Here is a 20,726-nt window from a genome sequence, read left to right as displayed (position 1 = left end):
AGCATAATTGTCTGCACCAAGGGCATAATTGTATAGATTGAGAGGGTGCAACTCAGCAGCACCAGGATTATGCATAATACAAAGAATGCTCATGGGCACTATTTTGGTGTCCCACCTGGGATACCCCAAACAACATTCATCGGGTGTCTAAGTCCTGTATCAGTCCATTAATGCAGGGCTGTACCTCTCTTGTGTTAAAGATTAGAGTTCTCTGCAAGCTTCAGAAGAGTGAACATTGTATTTATTGTTAGATTTGGAACTTCAATGTAACATATAAGGATATAGATAGCCTCCATAGCCTTTTAGTACAGACATCTGGCTTCATCCAGGAGGAAATTAGCAACAGGATCCTAAGCCACAAAATAACTGAGCAGCATCAGACACATCTGAGCACTATCACAAAGCATAATGGAGCAGTACACAAGGTACATGCATAGCTCACCTGCACCAAGGAGTCTGACGGGTGTGCGCCAAGTTGCATAATTCACCTGCACCATGTGGCATTAATGCATTGCACCAGGGGCACCACGGCATCAACCCATTATATAATTGAGTTGTCCCACACAGCACAATAATGAGCATTCTATTTAGCTCCTGCTAAAGCCTGGACGAACCATGGTTCGATTTACAACAACAGCTACAAGGGCTACTTTTGACTCCCTATGCTATCAGATGCCATACAAACTCGGGAGGATAGCTCTGGGGCACCGTGCGCGCCTTGGAAGCAAGACGACACTGAGCACCACAGGTTGGATCCCGGGTCCGCGCTTAGAAACCTCTGGGTATTAAGTGCATTATAAATAGCCTATCATATCATATCAAAGAATATGAAATTCATTCTGGGTATTTGGGAATGTTGATACACGAGCCCTGGGACACATTTAGAGGACATTTGAAGCATAGTGGATCATGTATGATGTATCCTGTGCACTAGCTAGAGTTGTAGTAGTATGCATGCTCGTTTCCTACCCTAGAGGTAGCCCCTGCTTACTCAGACATGCCTGAGACCCAGGATCTGCCCTGAGCGCCTGCTCATCAAATCTTTATTCCAACCCCTGCACAGTGTACCGGTGCTGCTCCACGGGGCATGATTGAGCAGCACTAATGGCATAATTGAGCAGCACCAAAGGAATCATTGAGCTTCCACAGGTGCATCATTGTGCTTTACCAGGAAGCAGTTCAGCTGCATCATGGGGCATAATGGAGCAGCCCGGCAGGTAGTAAGGGAGCAGCACCTGGGGCATGCTTGGGCAGCTCTTTGGCATAAAGGTGCAGCAGCGCCCCACTGCTACTAGAATCATCCAGATTTGTATGAGCTGCATTCTGGCATGTGGTGGCAGGAACCTGCGCTTTGGTGGCAGTACCTTGCTTTATGCTAGCAACAATTCAGATAATATTGTAGTTTTTAACTTGTTATAGTTTATGTGATGTGTTGTATAGTGGCACGTGAACTTTTGGGAGCTTTATGTATCATGGCACTGCAGCTATTTCTCCATGGACAGATGCATGTATTTCTGATAGAGGGTCAAGGAATCAGACGCCATTTCACTGGTGCAATAAACACGTATCTGCTTTGCACCCAATGGTTTTACTGGTTGAATCACCTTTTGATGGATTCCTGAATATATTTCCTGGGCAAGAGAAATAAGGCTCCTTGGTCCTGCAGCAGAATAGGATTTTTTTGATGAGCACCTGTTCAGAATTGCTTCTCGGGAGGATAGCTCAGGGGCAACGTGCTCGCTTTGGAAACAAGACGACACGGAGCAGCACAGGTTCGATCCACGGGTCCGTGCTTAGAAACCTCTGGGTATTAAGCAAGTTATAAATAACCAATCATATCATTGACGACTATGTGGCCACCTGGAAAAGGCCTCCTTCCAAAGTCTTGGCTAGAGCTGTGCAATATGAGGCCAAAACTAAAAAAAGAGATTCCATGGCTCCCGTTGCCACCCTGTGTGGAGCGGGTCCAAGAGCCACAGATGCACACACCGCGATGACAGACAGCCTGATTTACAGACACACTAGATTCTGCTTTTTGCCCAGATTAATTACTATGATTGTCTAGCACACAAATCAAGTAATGGGCCCCGATTAACACTTAAAACAGACGCGCATTCTGGTGTTAGTTTTTTGTTGTTCTTGTAATTATTAATATTTGTTTTTAGCTATCTAGGATTTACCTGCCGCACATTTAATGCAACTGTATTTGGACTTGCAAGCAGTACCACTTCTTGTTTAATGGGGTTGCGCCATCTCTTCCGATAAGTTCCCCTATACATTTCACGGAAAGGGACAGCATTTGACATAAAGCCTACCCCGCTTTTAATGGGACCCTACCAGCTCCTCTCAAATGTCTTCTGAGCTATTAATTGGACCCAGTACCGGTATTTGTCATCAGGCCTGCTGCATATTTCCTGATAAAGTACCACCAGTTCTTCTCAAAAGCCTACCAAACTAGTCATTAGGCATCGTATTGGAACTGTTCATCTGATCTGATACACATTTCTAGGACAGTACAAGCCCTTCTCGGATGTCTACCAATGTATGCATTGGGCACAGTACTGGCACTTTTAATGTGGCCTAATAAGCTTCTTTGGGGGTGTAGGGGCAGTATCAGCTCATCTTGCATGTCTGCCAAGCCATTCACAGGACATAGTACTGGCAATTGTCATCGAGCCTGCTGCACCTTCAGTGGGACATTACTGGCTCTTCTTGAATGTCTGCCCAGCTACTTAAAGGACATAGTACTGGTGCTTGTCATCTAGCCTGATGCACGTTTATTGGGACATTACCAGCTCTTCTTGAAGGCCTGCCCAGCTACTCACAGGACATAGTACTGGTGCTTGTCATCTAGCCTGCTGAACCTTTAGGGGGACATAACCGGCTCTTCTTGAATGTCTGCCCAGCTACTCCTAGGACACAGTATTGGTGCTTGTCATATAGCCTGCTGCAATTTTATTGGGACGTTACCAGCTCTTCTTGAATGTCTGCCAAGCTACTCATAGGACATAGTACTGGTGCTTGTCAATTAGCCTGCTGCACTTTAATTGGGACAGGACCCACTTTTTTCAAATGTCCGCCTAGCTATTCATTTGAGCATGGTACCTGGAATTTGTCACGTGGCCTGCTACACCTTTTTGGGACACTGTCAGCTCTTCTCGATTGCCTGCCAAGCAACTCTTTGGACATAGTACTGGTTCTTGTCATCGAGCCTGCTGCTATTTTAGTGGGACTGTACCAGCGCTTGTCAGCAAATTCTTAGGACACAGTACTGGTATTTGTGGTCTTCCTAGCTAAACTTAAATGTGATTGTACTGTATGTGCCCTCTGCCCAATTAGACATTGAATGAGACCCTGTTGACATTTCTCTTCTAGCCTGGCAAACCTTACAAGGATAATGCTGGTATTTATTATGTCCACTTCAGGATATTTGATCTGCCCTTACAAGCATGATGCCGATTGCTGGCAACACCAAACCTACAGCTATTTCAGATAAGCGACCATTTGAAAAAAGAAGCGAAACCCAGACCCTAGACATCAGGTTCAGACCGTCTCCAAAGCACCATTAAAAGCCAAAGCACACGTGGTGGTCTAGGTCAGCCCAGAATTTAGGGTCACACTCTACTGGTGGGCCTACAGGTGGACCCACATTACTCTTCTACAGAGGCCCTATGTTGGCTATGATGCAACTATTAGCCTACCAAAAATATCTAAAATACTAATAACATAACATCCAATATTCAGATGCATCCCCTAAGCAACACACATTTCCTTTACTATAGTTCACTGCACAAAACCCAGGTCTCTAGAAGCCACAACACACCCCACACTGCTCCACACTAGAAGTATAGCAAGCATACTCTTACATCCAACACCTTCTCCTTGATCTTCACACCAACTCCGCAACTGCCTCCCTATGATTGCCTTCAGCGCGGTATGGTACCTCAAGACATCTGGCAGGCAACAACACATACAAGTCAATGACCTTAACTCAAAACGTAACCGCCTGTTGGCACGGTGTTCCCGGTTCCTCTGATCTGCTTTGCAGCCATGCTTTCCTCCCAATATCATCCTTCTCTCTTGGAGGACCCCACTCTTCTAACCACCCAATCCTTCTCTCCTAGAAGACCCTAACCTACCACACTAACCAGTCCATCCTTCTCTCTTACAGGACCCACAGTGCCAAGAAGCCATTTCAATTGCACAGTTGGTGCTTTATAAGACCCAGCATCATGACATGAATATTGCATTGAGACTGCATCTCTAGCCGGAGGCCGATATTTTGCAGTATACATTCTGCCCATTTCTTTTTCCATTATAATAATAGAGACGTTATTCAAGTCCATGGTCGAATATGTCAAAATGAAACATAATGATAAATCACATTTTTATTTATTTATGAGGGAGACCTCACCAACCTCAAATCTCTCTGCGCAAACTGTAGGATCCAAATTACCGAGAACAATGCTGCTTACTACTCCAGCACCATTACAGCAGCATCTCACAGGAGTAAAGCTCTCTTTGAAGTAGTAAAGCATTGTACCAAACCCTCACCCGACCCCAAGGTACCAACAACTCACTAAAAATACAATGGAATCAACACATTTTTTATTGAAAAAATAGGCAAAAGCTGAGAATCAACCTCTTACACCATTAGCAACATCTGCCCTCCAAAAATGATCGACTCCCTCAAACATACTTTTTACTTTGACAAAATAATTCCAGCCTACATCATTAAACAATTGACGGGTCCGATGCTCAATGCGTTCCTCAGCATCATCAATGCCCCCTTGCAGAAGGATCATTCCCAGACACCCTCAAAACTGGTCTTATACAAAAAACAACTCTAGATCCAGACGACCTAGCCAACTATGGGTCCATTACAAACCTCCGTTAATTGGCAAACTCACCAGAATCAAACAACTCCACCCCCTAAATGACTATCAGACAGGGTTCCGGGCCAAGTGCAGCATGTAGACAGCCACCATCCAGGTGGTGGATGATGCTCTCCAAATCATAGATAAGGGCGACTCATGTCTCCTCGTCCTCCTTGACCTCTCAGCTGCATTTAACACCGTTGACCACTATTGCTTCTCTCCCTCCTTGCTGACAGGATGGGATTCTTAGGAACTGTCCTAAATTGGTTTACCTCGTTCCGCTCAGGCAGACACTAGGCTGTCCAGATTAATTTGTTGCCTTCTAACCGTCTCCAGGTCTCCTGCGGAGTCCCCCAAGGCTCCATCCTGTCACCAATACTTTTTAACCTTACATGGAGCCTTTGTGCACTCTCCTCAAAGATCCCAATATAGCTATCCACCAATACGCGGACGATACTCAGTTGTAGATTAGAGTAAACAGCGCGCAGGACCTCATTTGTCTCTGCGATTACCTAGCCATCATCTAGTCCTGTATGTCGACTGCCTACCTCAAACTAAACCCATTTAAGACTGAATTTGTCCTCATTGGTCCACCTGCAAAAATACAACTTATCCAACAATGCCTCAATGATATGCAACTAGAAGGATTTGATCCACAACTCCCCGACTCAGAAAAATCCTTCGCTCCAGCAATGACAACAGCCTATCTTTCCAGAAACACATAGGCAAGAAGACCCAAATAGCCTGGCTCAGACGCTCTACCATTCGAAAAATAAAACCTGCCATCCCGCTGCAGGACTTCCGGACTATAGTGCAGGCCCTAGTGGTCTTGCATATCGATGGGTGAAATGCTCTCCTGACAGGGCTCCCAGCTGCTCACTTGGCTCCACTAAAAGCAGTAAACCAATCTGCAGAATGTATTACCAGAGGACAGAAATTTGACTGAATTACCCTCATCCTATGCAAAGTACATTGGCTTCCACTCCAAGCCAGGATACTCTTCAAGATTGCATGCATCATCAAGCACTCACAAGTAGCACACCAGCGTACCTGGTGGTTAAACTCCACATATCTGGTGGTACACGTTCCTCGTGCAGCAAATCAACCAAAAGGCTTGAATCGCAACTCGCCTGCAAAGAGAGGACCCGCAAACAATCCTTCTCCCGTCTTGTACCCACCCTCTGGAACTCGATCCTGGTGTTGGCTGGGAATGCCCCCACAATTCTGCAATTTCACAAATCTCTCAAAACATGTCTCTCTCAACAGCACCTGACCAAGGACTTATTCTAATGTTTGCACATGCCAACGCACATACTTCACAATACTGCGCTACTGTTAAAGGATGCCAGCCCAAATGCCAGCTACCCACACTCTGTACAGTGCTCTGCTGCTCTCGAGCTATGCCTGTGCTTTAAACGATAACAATGAAATACAAATATAGTGATCAAGCTCCATTCCTTTAAAGAGCCATAGGAATGACTATTAGAATATGTAATGCCACTATTTTTATGGATCTCTGAAAGATGGAGGCCAGAGATTGTTTTGCGGGGATGTGAACCTGTGACTACAATATCGGAGTGGAGATCTTAACTCGCTGAGCTACCTCACCAGCATACTGGGACTGCCGGTTGCCTGCCACCGTTTGGGAAATTTGAGCTTTTTTTGCATTTATAGATACAGTCCGCGGCAGAGTAGTGTCAACCAGGGGCATATCAGAAAGACTGTGTTTTCAGGTAATTGGGTGGGAGCAGGCCCGGCTGAAGAAGATGTGCGGGGGGCCCATTTCAACATGATAGCTGCCCCCCCCCCGGCTTAGAGCAGAAATCAGTCTGAGGCACCATGGGGAGCATACAATATAATGGAGATGAACATAATGTGAATAGCCGCCAATTACCAGGAGACGGTGAGCCAGCAGGGAGCAGAAACACTGAATGCTCGCTGAATATCTATGAATGCTTCTTGGGAAGCAACTGGCTGACGTGGAGGAACCAGTGTTAAAAGGCAACGAGGTGATTAGACTTCTGTTTTTCCCAATGGAATTGATGGTCAGACGGGCTTCATCAAACGCAGCATGTAAGGCGAGTGCTGCAAGGCGCATAATGTAAGCCCCAGACCATAAGTAATATATCAATTATTATAGTGCTGTGTTAGTTGACTACTGACTGGCAATATGGGGGTAGCAACTGGAGGCCCCCCTGGGGCCCTTACATTTGAAAAGGTTGAAAGAACCTAACGCCGTCCCTGGGAGGAAGGTTGCAGAGTCCGATCCCTTGTCACGCCCCTTACCCCTTCCACCGTGCCACGTAGCGTCCAGGGCCACTGGCAAATTAGCACTACTCTCGGGCATGCGCCGGATACCGTTCCGATTGCCTTCCGAGGTGGCTGGATCAATACCGCGCATTGATTTTCCTCGCTGGCTGCCTGCATAATGAGATGCAGCCTTTCCCCCTCCGGGAATTACCAACAAAAAAGGCAGCATTGTAAATCCGCCAAGTGCAGCTCCGTGCCTGAAATGTTTGGAATAAAATAATTGATACTGCGTGTTCTGTCGGGCGCCTCGGCGGGCGTGCGGGCCCTGCATATGCATGGGGCGCTGTAATCTGGCGGATTGCGGCCCGTTTTCCATTTTATTTCATTATTTCACACCTGTGCCGCTGCTGCCGCGCACGGGTTCTGCTGGCTCAGCGTTTCCCTGCCTCCGCGCGCAGTTCATTCCTTGTGATCCGATCTGGCCTTTGTCTGGGCGCATCATTAGAGAATAGGCTTTCCTCCCATCCCCCACCCCTCCTGTCCTCAGGAGCTGAGCATTTATCCCCTCGGTGGCTGGGAATGGCAGGGGAGGAGCATGGCCGGGGCTTACAGTCCTCGTGCACGTGTATTGCTTCCATCAATTACTGAATCGCACCCTTTCCCTGCCCTGCTTACTTATTAACATGTTACCTGACCAGCACCCACACGCTCCTTGTAAAAAGGCACACGTTCACTACCATGAATGCAGCATTGATTACAAAAAAAAAAATAACAGCTACAAATAGGAGGGCACCGAATTATTCCTCGTGCATTTAGCATTGGTCCCTTATTGGGTATATCCAAACATGGCTGGCAACGAATTGCAAAACCAGGGTCCTGAGGAAGTGTGTCAGCGTGACGTACCATGAGACGGGCTCGGACTGGCCCATAGGGCAATAGGGTAATGCCAGCATTGCAGGCCAATATTCTATTGTGGCCTCCAGTTGTTTTGGTCAACGTTTTTTGGCCAAAATGGGCCAGTTTGACAAGTTACTCCACAGTGCAGCTGGTTGTTTTGACCAGAGTTACTGACCAAATATTCTTTAAAATGCACAATTTAAAACTCATATCACCAAAACACTCCACAATGGTTGCTACTTAAACAGTCTGTCACAAAATGTATGATTGGCCATTCGTGATATAATCCGCCTTTTCGTTCGTGCTTCAGCCAATTGCGTGCCGCATTCGTATCCTGGCATGAAACACACACCATTGCGTCTTGTTCCGTAATGTCCGTGGTTGACACGCTGTGCCGCTCCTCGTGCAGCATGGTGCATTGTGACAGAGCAGCAGCTCCACACGTGTGGCACATCTCTGTCCCCCGCGCATGGCACCTGACACCAGCTGGCCACTCGAGCCATACCCCGACCAAACACCCTTGCTTCATTTATTAACACGAATTAACTAGTCTGCCTGACCTCGAAATAGTGCATGCTCTGCACTGCTGCCACCATGTCTCCTGATGCACAGGAGCGCACGAGACCTGGCAACCAAATCTTAGCACCCCAATCAGCGCACATCACTGGCCTTCACGCACAGCCCCTGGCACTATCTGCCCATCCAGGGCATGCTCTGAGCAGACGCCCTTTTTATACACCCATTAATTAGCCTGCACAACTTTGAAATACTGCATGCACGGCACTGCCATCAGGCTCTGTGCTGATGCCAACAGCGCCTAAGACACGTCACAAAGAATCCAGTATTCCAATAAGAGCACCCCTCTGGCCCTCCCGCATAGCATCTGACATCATACGCCCTCGTAGGCCACGCTCAAAATACTGCATGCGCTGCCACCAGACTTTCTGCTGCTACACGCGCACGCATAAGACATGGCCTGGAGAATGCAGTAGTCCAATCAGAGCACTTCCCTCACCGTCGAGCGCAGCACCTGACAGTTTCTGCCTACCTGAGACATACACACACTTCTTCCATGACTTTACGCCTATGAACTATCCTACATGACCTCAAAATGCTATGTACACTGCACCCCTGCCAGGAGCTTTGCTCCCACAAATGAGCGCATGAGACTCAGAAACCAAAACACAGTGCAGCAAGGGAAGCACATCTCTGCCCTCATGCCCAGCAGCGGACACTTTCGGCCCTCCTAGGACATTCTCCGATCGGACACCATTCCGCCCCTCTACACACATGAGCTAGCCTGCACAACTTCGAAATAATGCATACATGCTGGACTCTCTGCTGCTGCATAAAAGCACATATGAACAAGAACGCAGACCTCCGATCTAGTGTCCTTCACTCAAGACAATCAACATTAGGCCTCTCTCTCATATGTTCACGCTTTTATTCTTCTTATTATTATTTATTTACTGAGCACAAACCTAATTTCGAGAAGCAGCAGAGATGCACAACAGAGCACTTTACAGAGGTTGGAGCACTGTACAACAGTACAGATGCATAACGGAGTGCTGTACAACAGTACAGATGCATAACGGAGCACTTTACAGAGGCATACAACAGTACAGATGCACAACGGAGCACTTTACAGAGGCATACAACAGTACAGATGCATAACGGAGCACTGTACAACAGTACGGATGCATAACAGAGCACTTTACAGCGGCATACAACAGTACAGACGCATAATGGAGCAGTTTACTGAGGTATACAACAGTACAGATGCATAACAGAGCTCTATACAACAGTACAGATGCATAACAGAGCACTTTACAGAGGTATACAACAGTACAGATGCATAACGGAGCGCTGTACAACAGTACAGACGCATAACGGAGCACTTTACTGAGGTATACAACAGTACAGATGCATAACAGAGCACTTTACAGAGGTATACAACAGTACAGATGCATAACGGAGCGCTGTACAACAGTACAGATGCATAACTGAGCGCTTTACAGAGGTATACAACAGTACAGATGCATAACAGAGCACTTTACAGAGGTATACAACAGTACAGATGCATAACGGAGCGCTGTACAACAGTACAGACGCATAACGGAGCACTTTACTGAGGTATACAACAGTACAGATGCATAACAGAGCACTTTACAGAGGTATACAACAGTACAGATGCATAACGGAGCGCTGTACAACAGTACAGATGCATAACTGAGCGCTTTACAGAGGTATACAACAGTAAAGATGCATAACGGAGCACTTTACAGAGGTATACAATAGCACAGATGCATAACGGGGCGATTTACAGAGGTAAACGACAGTACAGTTGCATAACGGGACTCTTTATAGAGGTAGACAAAAGTACAGAAGCATTATGGAGAACTTTACAGAGGTAGCATCAGAACAGATATACACCGGAGGGAGGACACAGAGTGGCACTTGACATGCAATGAACCTTGCCCCACACAACAGCAGAGCACTTTGCAGATTACCTTATTGTAGTGGCAGGTTCTGGAACAAGAGGCTCTGTACTTACAGCAGTACGGTTGGGGCGGGGTTTCAGATTAGAATGCTGAAGCAAGAATTTGATGTGGTGTGTAATTAGGCATGGATGTGGTATGGGACAGCATGTGAAGGCTCATTGTACAGTTTGTAAGCATATGTAAATTAAACATATTTAGAACTTGAAGCACAGGGAAATAGGGAAAAGCCCACTCACGTTAATCAAGTTCTGTAACTCAACTTAGAACTTGTGCCTTGACGTCCCACGGTTAGCAACCTTCCAGTAGACCAAATCTTTTCCGTCCTCAAGGAGCTGGAGTGACTGTCTATGTCGGCCTCCGTCGCCTTCAACATTGGCTGCCTCACATGCAAGGCAGTCACAACCAAAACCACCCAATCGCCTACAATATCTGACTGAAAAGCTCCCAACCTCTGAAGGCCAGCCTAACATAGGGTGCCTGCATATTGATAGGCTGGGAAACGAGAAACGCACAAAGAGAGCAACCAGGAAACACGCCTTCTCTTGCACCACCCCTACACTGTGTAGCAGCATTCCAGTGCACACCAGGATGGCCCTCTCCGTCCTGCAACTCGAACAATACATGAAAACTCTGCCCATTGAAGCCCACCTTGACAGCCCTGACATATCTCCCTCACCCTTGCACTCACCACAGCCTCCTCCTCTGCTCTATTGCACGCACACCTTCCATGCACAGCATTCTTTTGCTTCCCTGCCAGGTGTGAACTGTGGAACACCCATGCGTGCAGATATATGTACACACATCCCAGTGTTTTGAGGGTTGTATCCCACCTGGGCATCGTCTCTTCCGCCCGAGTTCTCTTGGTTTCGGTCATACTCAGTGATGGAGACTTTGTCTTGAGGGTCGTGGTGCGGCCACGTCCGCCCAACACTTCTGGATATAGTGGGTGTCTGTATGACCTGGTGAACTAGTCAGAGGGTTGACCTGGTCCAAGGTTCTCACCAGAGCCTTGGTTTTCATCATCTGTTGCACCACTATTAAAAAAGGTACTTGACTACAGCTTCGCACATTTTTAGAACTGGTCATGTCTATTTTTATTTTAATCAGACTATCTCAAAACTCTTTGCTACTACTCGGGTGATGGCATGGCACCCATGCAAGCGCAGCGTGGCTTCTTTTGGGACCCGGAGCTGAGAAAGCCGGGAGAAGAATTGCTCCTTCCGAAACACAGTACCCAGCTGAATACACAAACTTGAAGGGATTCGATTTAAATGAAATAACAGCATGCCGCTGAAGCTAGCACAATGCTTTCGGCAAAGGTGAGCTCCTCCAGAGAAATGGGGCCCAGCTTGCTCAGTAATGTAGCATTTTCACATTCAAAAGGCCTACTTTTTCACCCTGGTCAATGGCAGCAAGGGGATGGATTTGTGTTTGGTCAGGTCACGTGCTATTTGCTAACTTCCTCCCTAGAAAAGTTGTCAGATTTGTAGTTTGTAAACCCAATCTGGTGAGCGGCTGCCTATGGAACACAAGACAACGTTGTATTTTTCCACACTCTGCTCATAGTCCTGGTGTTCAAACAGAGTGGATGGCAGAAAATTAGCAGCACACAATTCCAGGAACTGATATGTTTAGTATTTTTAGTCATTTATAAAGTTCTACGTTAAAATTGCGAAAATAACACATCAAAACCGAAAATAAAGATATTTTTGGGCTGGATTATCAGAAAAAATAGATGTTTTCATTTTGCTTTCTTTTTTAAATGCGGGTGGAGACTCTGCCTCCTCCACATCCCTCCCCCTTTTTTTATACTCTTACCCATCCCCCATCAATTGTTTTTTATATGGTGCAAACATCTCGCACACATGTGACTTTAAAGATGTGTTACTTTTGGCCTCCGTGTTTTTCTGTTCGCTTTTTGGGGGCAATGCCATGTATAATACCAGCAGGACCATCTTCTTCTGGATGCAGCTATTTGAAAGAAGCCCAGCCATCCCTGGAAGTCCACCTCCAGTTCTGAGCCACTGTGCAGTGCTGCGTGGGTTTGCAAATTAGATGGAAAGCAAACATATATGCTCCATGTGAGGAAACCACCTTTCTCTTATGTGCCAGTGCCATTGTCTATGTAGCGTCATAAACCCCAGGGATGGCTACTCTGTGCCACTCTCACATGTTTGCTTGCTGCTGAAAAAGCCTATTCTACTCTCAAATTTCAGGTAGAAGTTTATTTTTTTTTTACATACATTTGTTTAACCCATTATTACCTGTATAATGTTTGGTTTACACATTTAGAAAACTGTCCAATCCTAAAAGGCGTATCCAATCCAGACTCACAATTTCCCCCCAACGTCCTTTGTTCAAAATTCTAGTCTCCATTTCCATCACTGGGGACACTGGGAGTTGCTGACCTTTCTGGTGTCATTTGTAGAAGACTGGTGTCCTCGCGTTCCAGGCACAGCCCAATATTTGTCGTTGATTTGTGTTTGCTGCAGAGCGACCGAAATCCATCACTGTGATTGGGAGTAATCCTTAGGGAGGGAGAATACCGTCATACGTCATTAGCATTCAAATTGTTTTTACTGGAGATTGAAGGATCCACCCCTTACTCTAAACCCAAGACGGATCCATTGTCACTGTGAACGAATACCATCTTTAGTGAGTGGGTTTTCGTGATAGGAACATGTTTACTGTGGTTCAAAGCTACATTGTGTAGATGTGTGTGTGTTCAAGAGGGAGCTCCACACTGACGTTCTTTTTTCCAAATGTGCTGTATGCTATTTAGGCCCTTGTTAAACTTGTGCCCAAACTCCTTTTGTGAAAAACTGTTAAGGGGCTACCTGGCCAAAGAGTACAGTGTGACATTAGAGAAAGTATTTTTTGTAAAATATTCAGTGTAACATTTTACTATTTGTTTCTAAAAGATCTTTGGGAATAACTCTCCACTTCTCGCCTATTCAGGGCTCAGAATTGAGGGGAGCTGGGAGATATATATACAGCTCCTGCCTGGGTAGCTTGAAACACCAACAGCTACCATGAACTACTCTCGACTCCCCTGTTCAAATTGGTGCCATACAAGCATACCGATGACACATGAACTGAGTGTGTTTGAGAATGTGTACAGTGGAACATTGAGACACCTCTACTAGACACTTTAAGCCTAAGGACTCTTATTTGACTTACAGAAAGTTGTAGTGCACAGCTCTAACATGTGGCATGCTGTTTCCTAGTTCCTTACTGCCAGCTGTAGCGCCTGCTTACTGTGTAATGCCCAACACCCGGAAGTTGCAGTGAGCTCCTGCTCACCAAATCTATATTGCATTGCCCACTTATTACATAGGTTGACCTATAGTTAAGATAAAGATCATGTTACATTGACATTTCCCAAAATACCTTTGATAATAACCTTTGACTCTCTGGATGAATTTGGATGACATTTTCCCAAACGATGCCTATTACGGGCCTCTCTAAATTGGCCATTTCGGGGAAAATTCGTTACACGGTTCAAAAGTTAGCAAAAAACAAAACAGATATTTGTAACTATTCCCATTCAGTTCCGATGCTTTCTTCTGCTTCATCGTTCCTTTTGGTTTCCTCTGTTGCTGTTCCCATGGACATTGCTTTCTCCTAATGGCTCTGCTTTGCTGTTGGCTTCTCTGCGCTCCTTTAATTTTGCCTTATTGAACCCTACATTCAGTCATGTCCCTTTCCATGTTCTCTTATGCAGCACATTCTTAGTGATTTTCACTCTGCTATGTTTTTTAATAACAAATAGTACTCTCCATCTGATTTGGTTTCTGTTACCTGTGAATATACCTATTACAAGCTCACATCATGTAGAGATATATGTATATCACAAGCTCACAAACATCCATCAACATACTCCGATCACAAGCTCACACGCATTCATAGGTATATATCAATCACAAGCTCACAAACATTCATAGACTTACACCTATCACACACTCACAGACATTCATAGACTTACACCTATCACACGCTCACAGGCATTCATAGACTTACAATGATCACACGCTCACAGGCATTCATAGACTTACAATGATCACACGCTCACAGGCATTCATAGACTTACAATGATCACACGCTCACAGGCATTCATAGACTTACAATGATCACACGCTCACAGGCATTCATAGACTTACAATGATCACACGCTCACAGGCATTCATAGACTTACAATGATCACACGCTCACAGGCATTCATAGACTTACAATGATCACACGCTCACAGGCATTCATAGACTTACAATGATCACACGCTCACAGGCATTCATAACATTCATAAGTATAAACCTGTTACAAGCGCAAACAATGTAGCAATATATATATATCACAAGCTCACAAACATCCATCAACATACTCCGATCACAAGCTCACACGCATTCATAGGTATATATCAATCACAAGCTCACAAACATTCATAGACTTACACCTATCACACACTCACAGACATTCATAGACTTACAATGATCACACGCTCACAGGCATTCATAGACTTACAATGATCACACGCTCACAGGCATTCATAGACTTACAATGATCACACGCTCACAGGCATTCATAGACTTACAATGATCACACGCTCACAGGCATTCATATACTTACAATGATCACACGCTCACAGGCATTCATAACATTCATAAGTATAAACCTGTTACAAGCGCAAACAATGTAGCAATATATATATATCACAAGCTCACAAACATTCATAGATATACATCCATCACACACTCACAAACATTCATAGACTTACACCTATCACAAGCTCACACCTTGTAGAGATGTATACATATCACAAGCAAACACACACACTCATAGATATACACCTCCCACAAGCCCACAAACATGTATAGACTTACATCTATCACAAGCTCACACCTTGTAGAGATGTATACATATCACAAGCAAACACACACACTCATAGATATACACCTCCCACAAGCCCACACACATGTATAGACTTACATCTATCACAAGCTCACACCTTGTAGAGATGTATACATATCACAAGCAAACACACACACTCATAGATATACACCTCCCACAAGCCCACACACATTCATAGACTTACACCTATCACAAGCTCACACCTTGTAGAGATGTATACATATCACAAGCAAACACACACACTCATAGATATACACCTCCCACAAGCCCACAAACATGTATAGACTTACATCTATCACAAGCTCACACCTTGTAGAGATGTATACATATCACAAGCAAACACACACACTCATAGATATACACCTCCCACAAGCCCACAAACATGTATAGACTTACATCTATCACAAGCTCACACCTTGTAGAGATGTATACATATCACAAGCAAACACACACACTCATAGATATACACCTCCCACAAGCCCACAAACATGTATAGACTTACATCTATCACAAGCTCACACCTTGTAGAGATGTATACATATCACAAGCAAACACACACACTCATAGATATACACCTCCCACAAGCCCACACACATCTATAGACTTACATCTATCACAAGCTCGCAGACATTCATATTCATACACCTATTACAAGCTTACATCATGCAGAGATGTATGCTGACCACATGCTCACAAATATCCATAGGTATTTACACATACACATATAACACCACCCATCACAAGCCTTCATAACTAGACACCTGACACAATCTCACAACTACTCACAGGGTTTTCACCTGTTTGATTTAAAAGCACATACTTAGACAGTCGAGAATATTTGATAAACACCCCGATAATAGCAACATCTTTATAACACACACACACACACACACACATATATCCTACACTTTATAAGCCAGACCTGAAGGGCTCGGTGGGGCCCAACATGGCACAGCAGTTTTCTCATGAAACATCCTTATGAATGGGCTTGCACTGGCCCATAGGACGATAGGGCAATTTTATTTATTAGCATTTATTCATTTATTTATTCATTTGTGTAGCCCAATTAACCCGTGGGTGTTTAGGCACTGGTTGCAGCTTCGTATGTTACAAATGGTTAGTGGGAAAGGCTGCTAATGAAATCGGTAGGTGTTCAGTCTCTTTCGGAATACTGTGTAGGAGGGCTCGGATCTCAAGACTGGGGGGTGGGGGAGGGCAGGAGTTCCAAAGTGTAGCCACGTAGACAGGCAATATTTGCCACTAAATGTACCAAACATGTTCCCTACTGGTTTTTCTCAGTTTGCATCAAACGCTAATTATTGGTGGTTTGCAATCATTGGCCACATTTGTATTGGTCCCCCAGGCCTGTTTTTTGGCTCAGTCACACGAGGTCAAACATCAGAGCATGTGACATTTTGTGTCACAGTCCGTTCTTGCATTTCTAACCCTTGAATGTGTTCTACTGCCCGAAGACATCCGAGAAAGGGGAACACGCGGATTGTGTGGTGATCCGCGGACTTGCGTGGGATATATGCCGAGGGGGGCTTCCTAGTCTCTGCCATAACCCCCTGTTTCCTTTGCTCAGAGCCCTGCCCGCCATGTGACCTGGGGTCACGTGTGTGGACAGCTGACCATGCATGTTCCACACAGCTGTGAGGGGCCGCCAACAAGCTGTCACTTAGACCAGCCCTTAATGCCAGCCCCTGAGGAGTGGTAATTCAGAGGTCAAAGGTTTCCTGGGAATCCCGTCTGCGGTTGGCAGCAAAGGGCTGGTGAGAATTATCTGTGCACAGGTGAGGCTGTTGCGCCGGCAGTAATTGCGGGCTCGGTCTGCGGATGCACCGTGCAGAGGTCAGCTCACCCGAGTCTTATTGCTGTGCGCTGAAACCAGAATCTGCACCGTTAGAAGCTAGCACGTTATTGCAGACGTTGTTTTAGCTTGTGTTCGTTATGATGTGTGCGCCCGAAACTCTCATTTGCCGACACATCGGTGGCCACTAGTCTCTTCCTGCCTTGTGGTCAGTGGTTGACGTGCACAAAAAGAAGTAGTGGAAGTATGTTTCCTGCTGGTCACTCTCTCCCACGGGCAATACAAATTCCCAACCTGGATATCACGGCACGGCCAAAGAACCTGTGAAACAGATACTCAACCCGAGAAGAAACCAGCCCTACTGTGACAAGTGCACACAGTAACCCACGACTAGATACTCAATCCGAGAAGATGGAGAATGAGGCTCAAGCCTCGGTATCCAAAAATCACCACTGATGGATAAAAATCTATCGGCAAGAAGAAGAACAAGCGCTCGCTCCGCTACCCGCGGCCCATCATGGCATGGCCAAAGAACCTGTGAAACCAGCCCTACTGTGACAAGTCCTCACAGTAACCCATGACTAGATACTCAACCCGAGAAGATGGAATAATGAGGCTCATGCCTCGGTATCCAAAAATCACCACTGATGGATAAAAATCTATCGGCAAGAAGAAGAACAAGCGCTCGCTCCGCTACCCGCGGCCCATCATGGCATGGCCAAAGAACCTGTGAAACCAGCCCTACTGTGACAAGTCCTCACAGTAACCCATGACTAGATACTCAACCCGAGAAGATGGAATAATGAGGCTCATGCCTCGGTATCCAAAAATCACCACTGATGGATAAAAATCTATCGGCAAGAAGAAGAACAAGCGCTCGCTCCGCTACCCGTGGCCCATCACGGCACGGCCAAAGAACCTGTGAAACCAGCCCTACTGTGACAAGTCCACACAGTAACCCATGACTAGTTACTCATCCCGGGAAGATGGAGTAATGAGGCTCAAGCCTCGGTATCCAAACATCACCACTGATGGATCAAATCTATCAGGAAGAAGAAGCACACCCTGCCCCCATTACAACCCCACCACTGTGCAAAGGCTGAAAGAAACACAGTGAAAGAAAATGTAAAATCCATTTTAAACAACCCCCATTACCTTGCATGCGGCTTTATGTGCCCTCCCCTTTCTAATCGCCCACAATTCTCACCTCTAATAGGGCATACTAAAGATTAATGCCATCCCTCCCTGGTATGGTATTGGGGTGGTATTGTTTATTTATATAGCGCCTATACACAGGCAAGTGTTTCAAAGCGCTCAAGGAGGGTGGGGACACAGGAAAAAAACAACATTAACTGCACACACAGCCGTGCCTGCAGTATTTTCACGTTAAATTGCTTAAATGCAAAAGAGTACTATCTAATTACTGAGGGAGCAGGACTATGATGGGGCCTCGCCCCGGGAATGGGCTTTGTTGCAAGCAGGCCACTGGAAAAATAACAGCAACCCAGCAGTTCTCAGATCCAGCAGGACCCCGTTTCCATTCCTCAGTATGGCAAACACAAGGAATAATGCACCTGCTGTTTAAGGGAACTTGGTACACGTTTCAACTTATTCCTACACTTTTACTTTAAAACAAAACCATTCCGGAATGGGTTCATTTCAAAATAAAAGTATCGGAACTGTAAAACGTAATTTAAAAAAGTAGAGGAGAACCACTCTCAACCGTTCCCGCCCATTTTGACCACTGATTGTGTTTGATCATTCTGCGCAGAGGTGTTAAAGGCAGGGAGGCGTGTGCAATTAAGATGGGGCCTGGAGTGTGAGGTCTATAGGCTGGGTTTCTGGTACCAGTTATGGCGACTGAGAACTGGACTCCGTATTGTCCCTGCAGCTTTGAAAGCTGCTAATGAACCCAACACGAGCCGCAGGTCTTCTCCCGGGCTCATTACAGCGTACACGGATCACAGTAGGGTGGTTGGGCTGCGGCTACATGTGGAGTCAATGGTGTAGCGACTCCTGGTAATTCTGTGGCGGCTCTTCAGTGTCGCTAATGAGGCTCTGGGTTCTGAGCGCTAGGTTCCTCCCCCAATATATGACACTGGCCAGGGGGCGGCCCCTGTAATTGAGTGAGCCGTCTCAATCAGGTGATCTGATATACCTGAAAAACACAATGTGCGGAAAAAAATACATATTGGTCAGGAGCAATGGTGGTTCTAGGGGTTGCCTTAATTTCATTGGTTCGCTCAGGTCCTGGTATACAGCAAAGCAAAACTAGCCAGCCGCCTATGGTGTCACCAGCCTACGGGCACAAGGCGTGACAAGGACAATGTTGGCGCCAGATGCAGCCAATCTGACGCCATAGGAAGAGTGGGCGGCACGGAAATTGGCACAAAAATGCCTAGGAAATGGAACTTTGCCTGTGGTGTCATGAATTCTTGCACCAGTCCTTCACTCATTTGTTTTTCCACAACAATACTTTTTATGCTCTCTTCCAAATCCACGCTTTGGTTGTGGGCCTGGTCTCTCACTTATGTTACCATATGGAGATCGTTAGTGATCTCTGCTCCTCTCAACAAATCAGAATGTTCAGAGCGCAGTCAATAACTACTAGCATTGACTGCATTCACATGAAATTTCCAGGCAAGGCTTCTTTCAACAAGATGCTCACACCAGAGAGAATGCTAAAACATAGGAATATGGTTTGAACTTTTTATAGATAAGCTGTTTAATTTGACAGGAGGCCTAATGTATGCTCATGTTATAAACCCGCTCGAGTTTAACCAAGTTTGTAATTAAAATCCAAAATGTATGAAGACAACCTTGCTATTTAAGCTCTGAAAAATAAAACCAAATTGAATTTACTAATTCACTTTGGCCTGGTTACTTGACTCACGAATAAAGTCACGATTTTACTTTACCACGAAAACTCCAAAACAAGTATTTCAACTACCACTATGTGGTAATAGCCTTATAGACCTTGAGAGAGGTCATTATTCTAAGCAATAATGACCCTGCCGAGGTCGATAAGGCTATAATAATATCTTAAGATATGCCATGTTAAATCACAGAACAGGCCACATGACCCAGGATTGTCCCAGGAGGTCTAATCAAAATGTTCTCATGAGGTTATGGGGAAGAAAGGAACTAGGAGTGTCAACCTGGGAATGCATTCTAAGTTAATGACTAACGTCTGAATTACGTCTCGTCATTCTTGGTAGATAAGTGAACCAATTGTGTTGACCCACTAGGTTGTTAAACGATGCCATCATGATAGGTGTGTGCTGTGACCAGGTTTATATAATATGGCCCTGATTCGTGGATTTATTTGCGTGTAAAACAGGGATTTGTGTGCCATTCTGCCCGCAAATCCCCATTCATCAAACAGGGATTTGCGTGGCATTCTGCCCTCAAATCCTCATTCGACAAACAGGGACAAATCCCTGTTTTATACGCAAATAATTACATGATGATTCATGTAATTATTTA

At 45.5% G+C, this 20,726-nt stretch overlaps 1 protein-coding gene across 2 annotated transcripts in view; it reads left to right on the top strand.

Annotated features, from left to right (window-relative positions):
- ROBO3 (roundabout guidance receptor 3) overlaps nucleotides 1–20,726 on the top strand; it is a 468,117-nt gene that overhangs the window by 39,018 nt on the left and 408,373 nt on the right. The window lies entirely within an intron of this gene.

This window comes from Ambystoma mexicanum, chromosome 9 (genome assembly GCF_040938575.1).
Source record: "Ambystoma mexicanum isolate Mex_15411 chromosome 9, UKY_AmexF1_1, whole genome shotgun sequence".
NCBI lineage: Eukaryota > Metazoa > Chordata > Amphibia > Caudata > Ambystomatidae > Ambystoma > Ambystoma mexicanum.
This window is presented reverse-complemented; position numbering and strand designations above follow the sequence as displayed.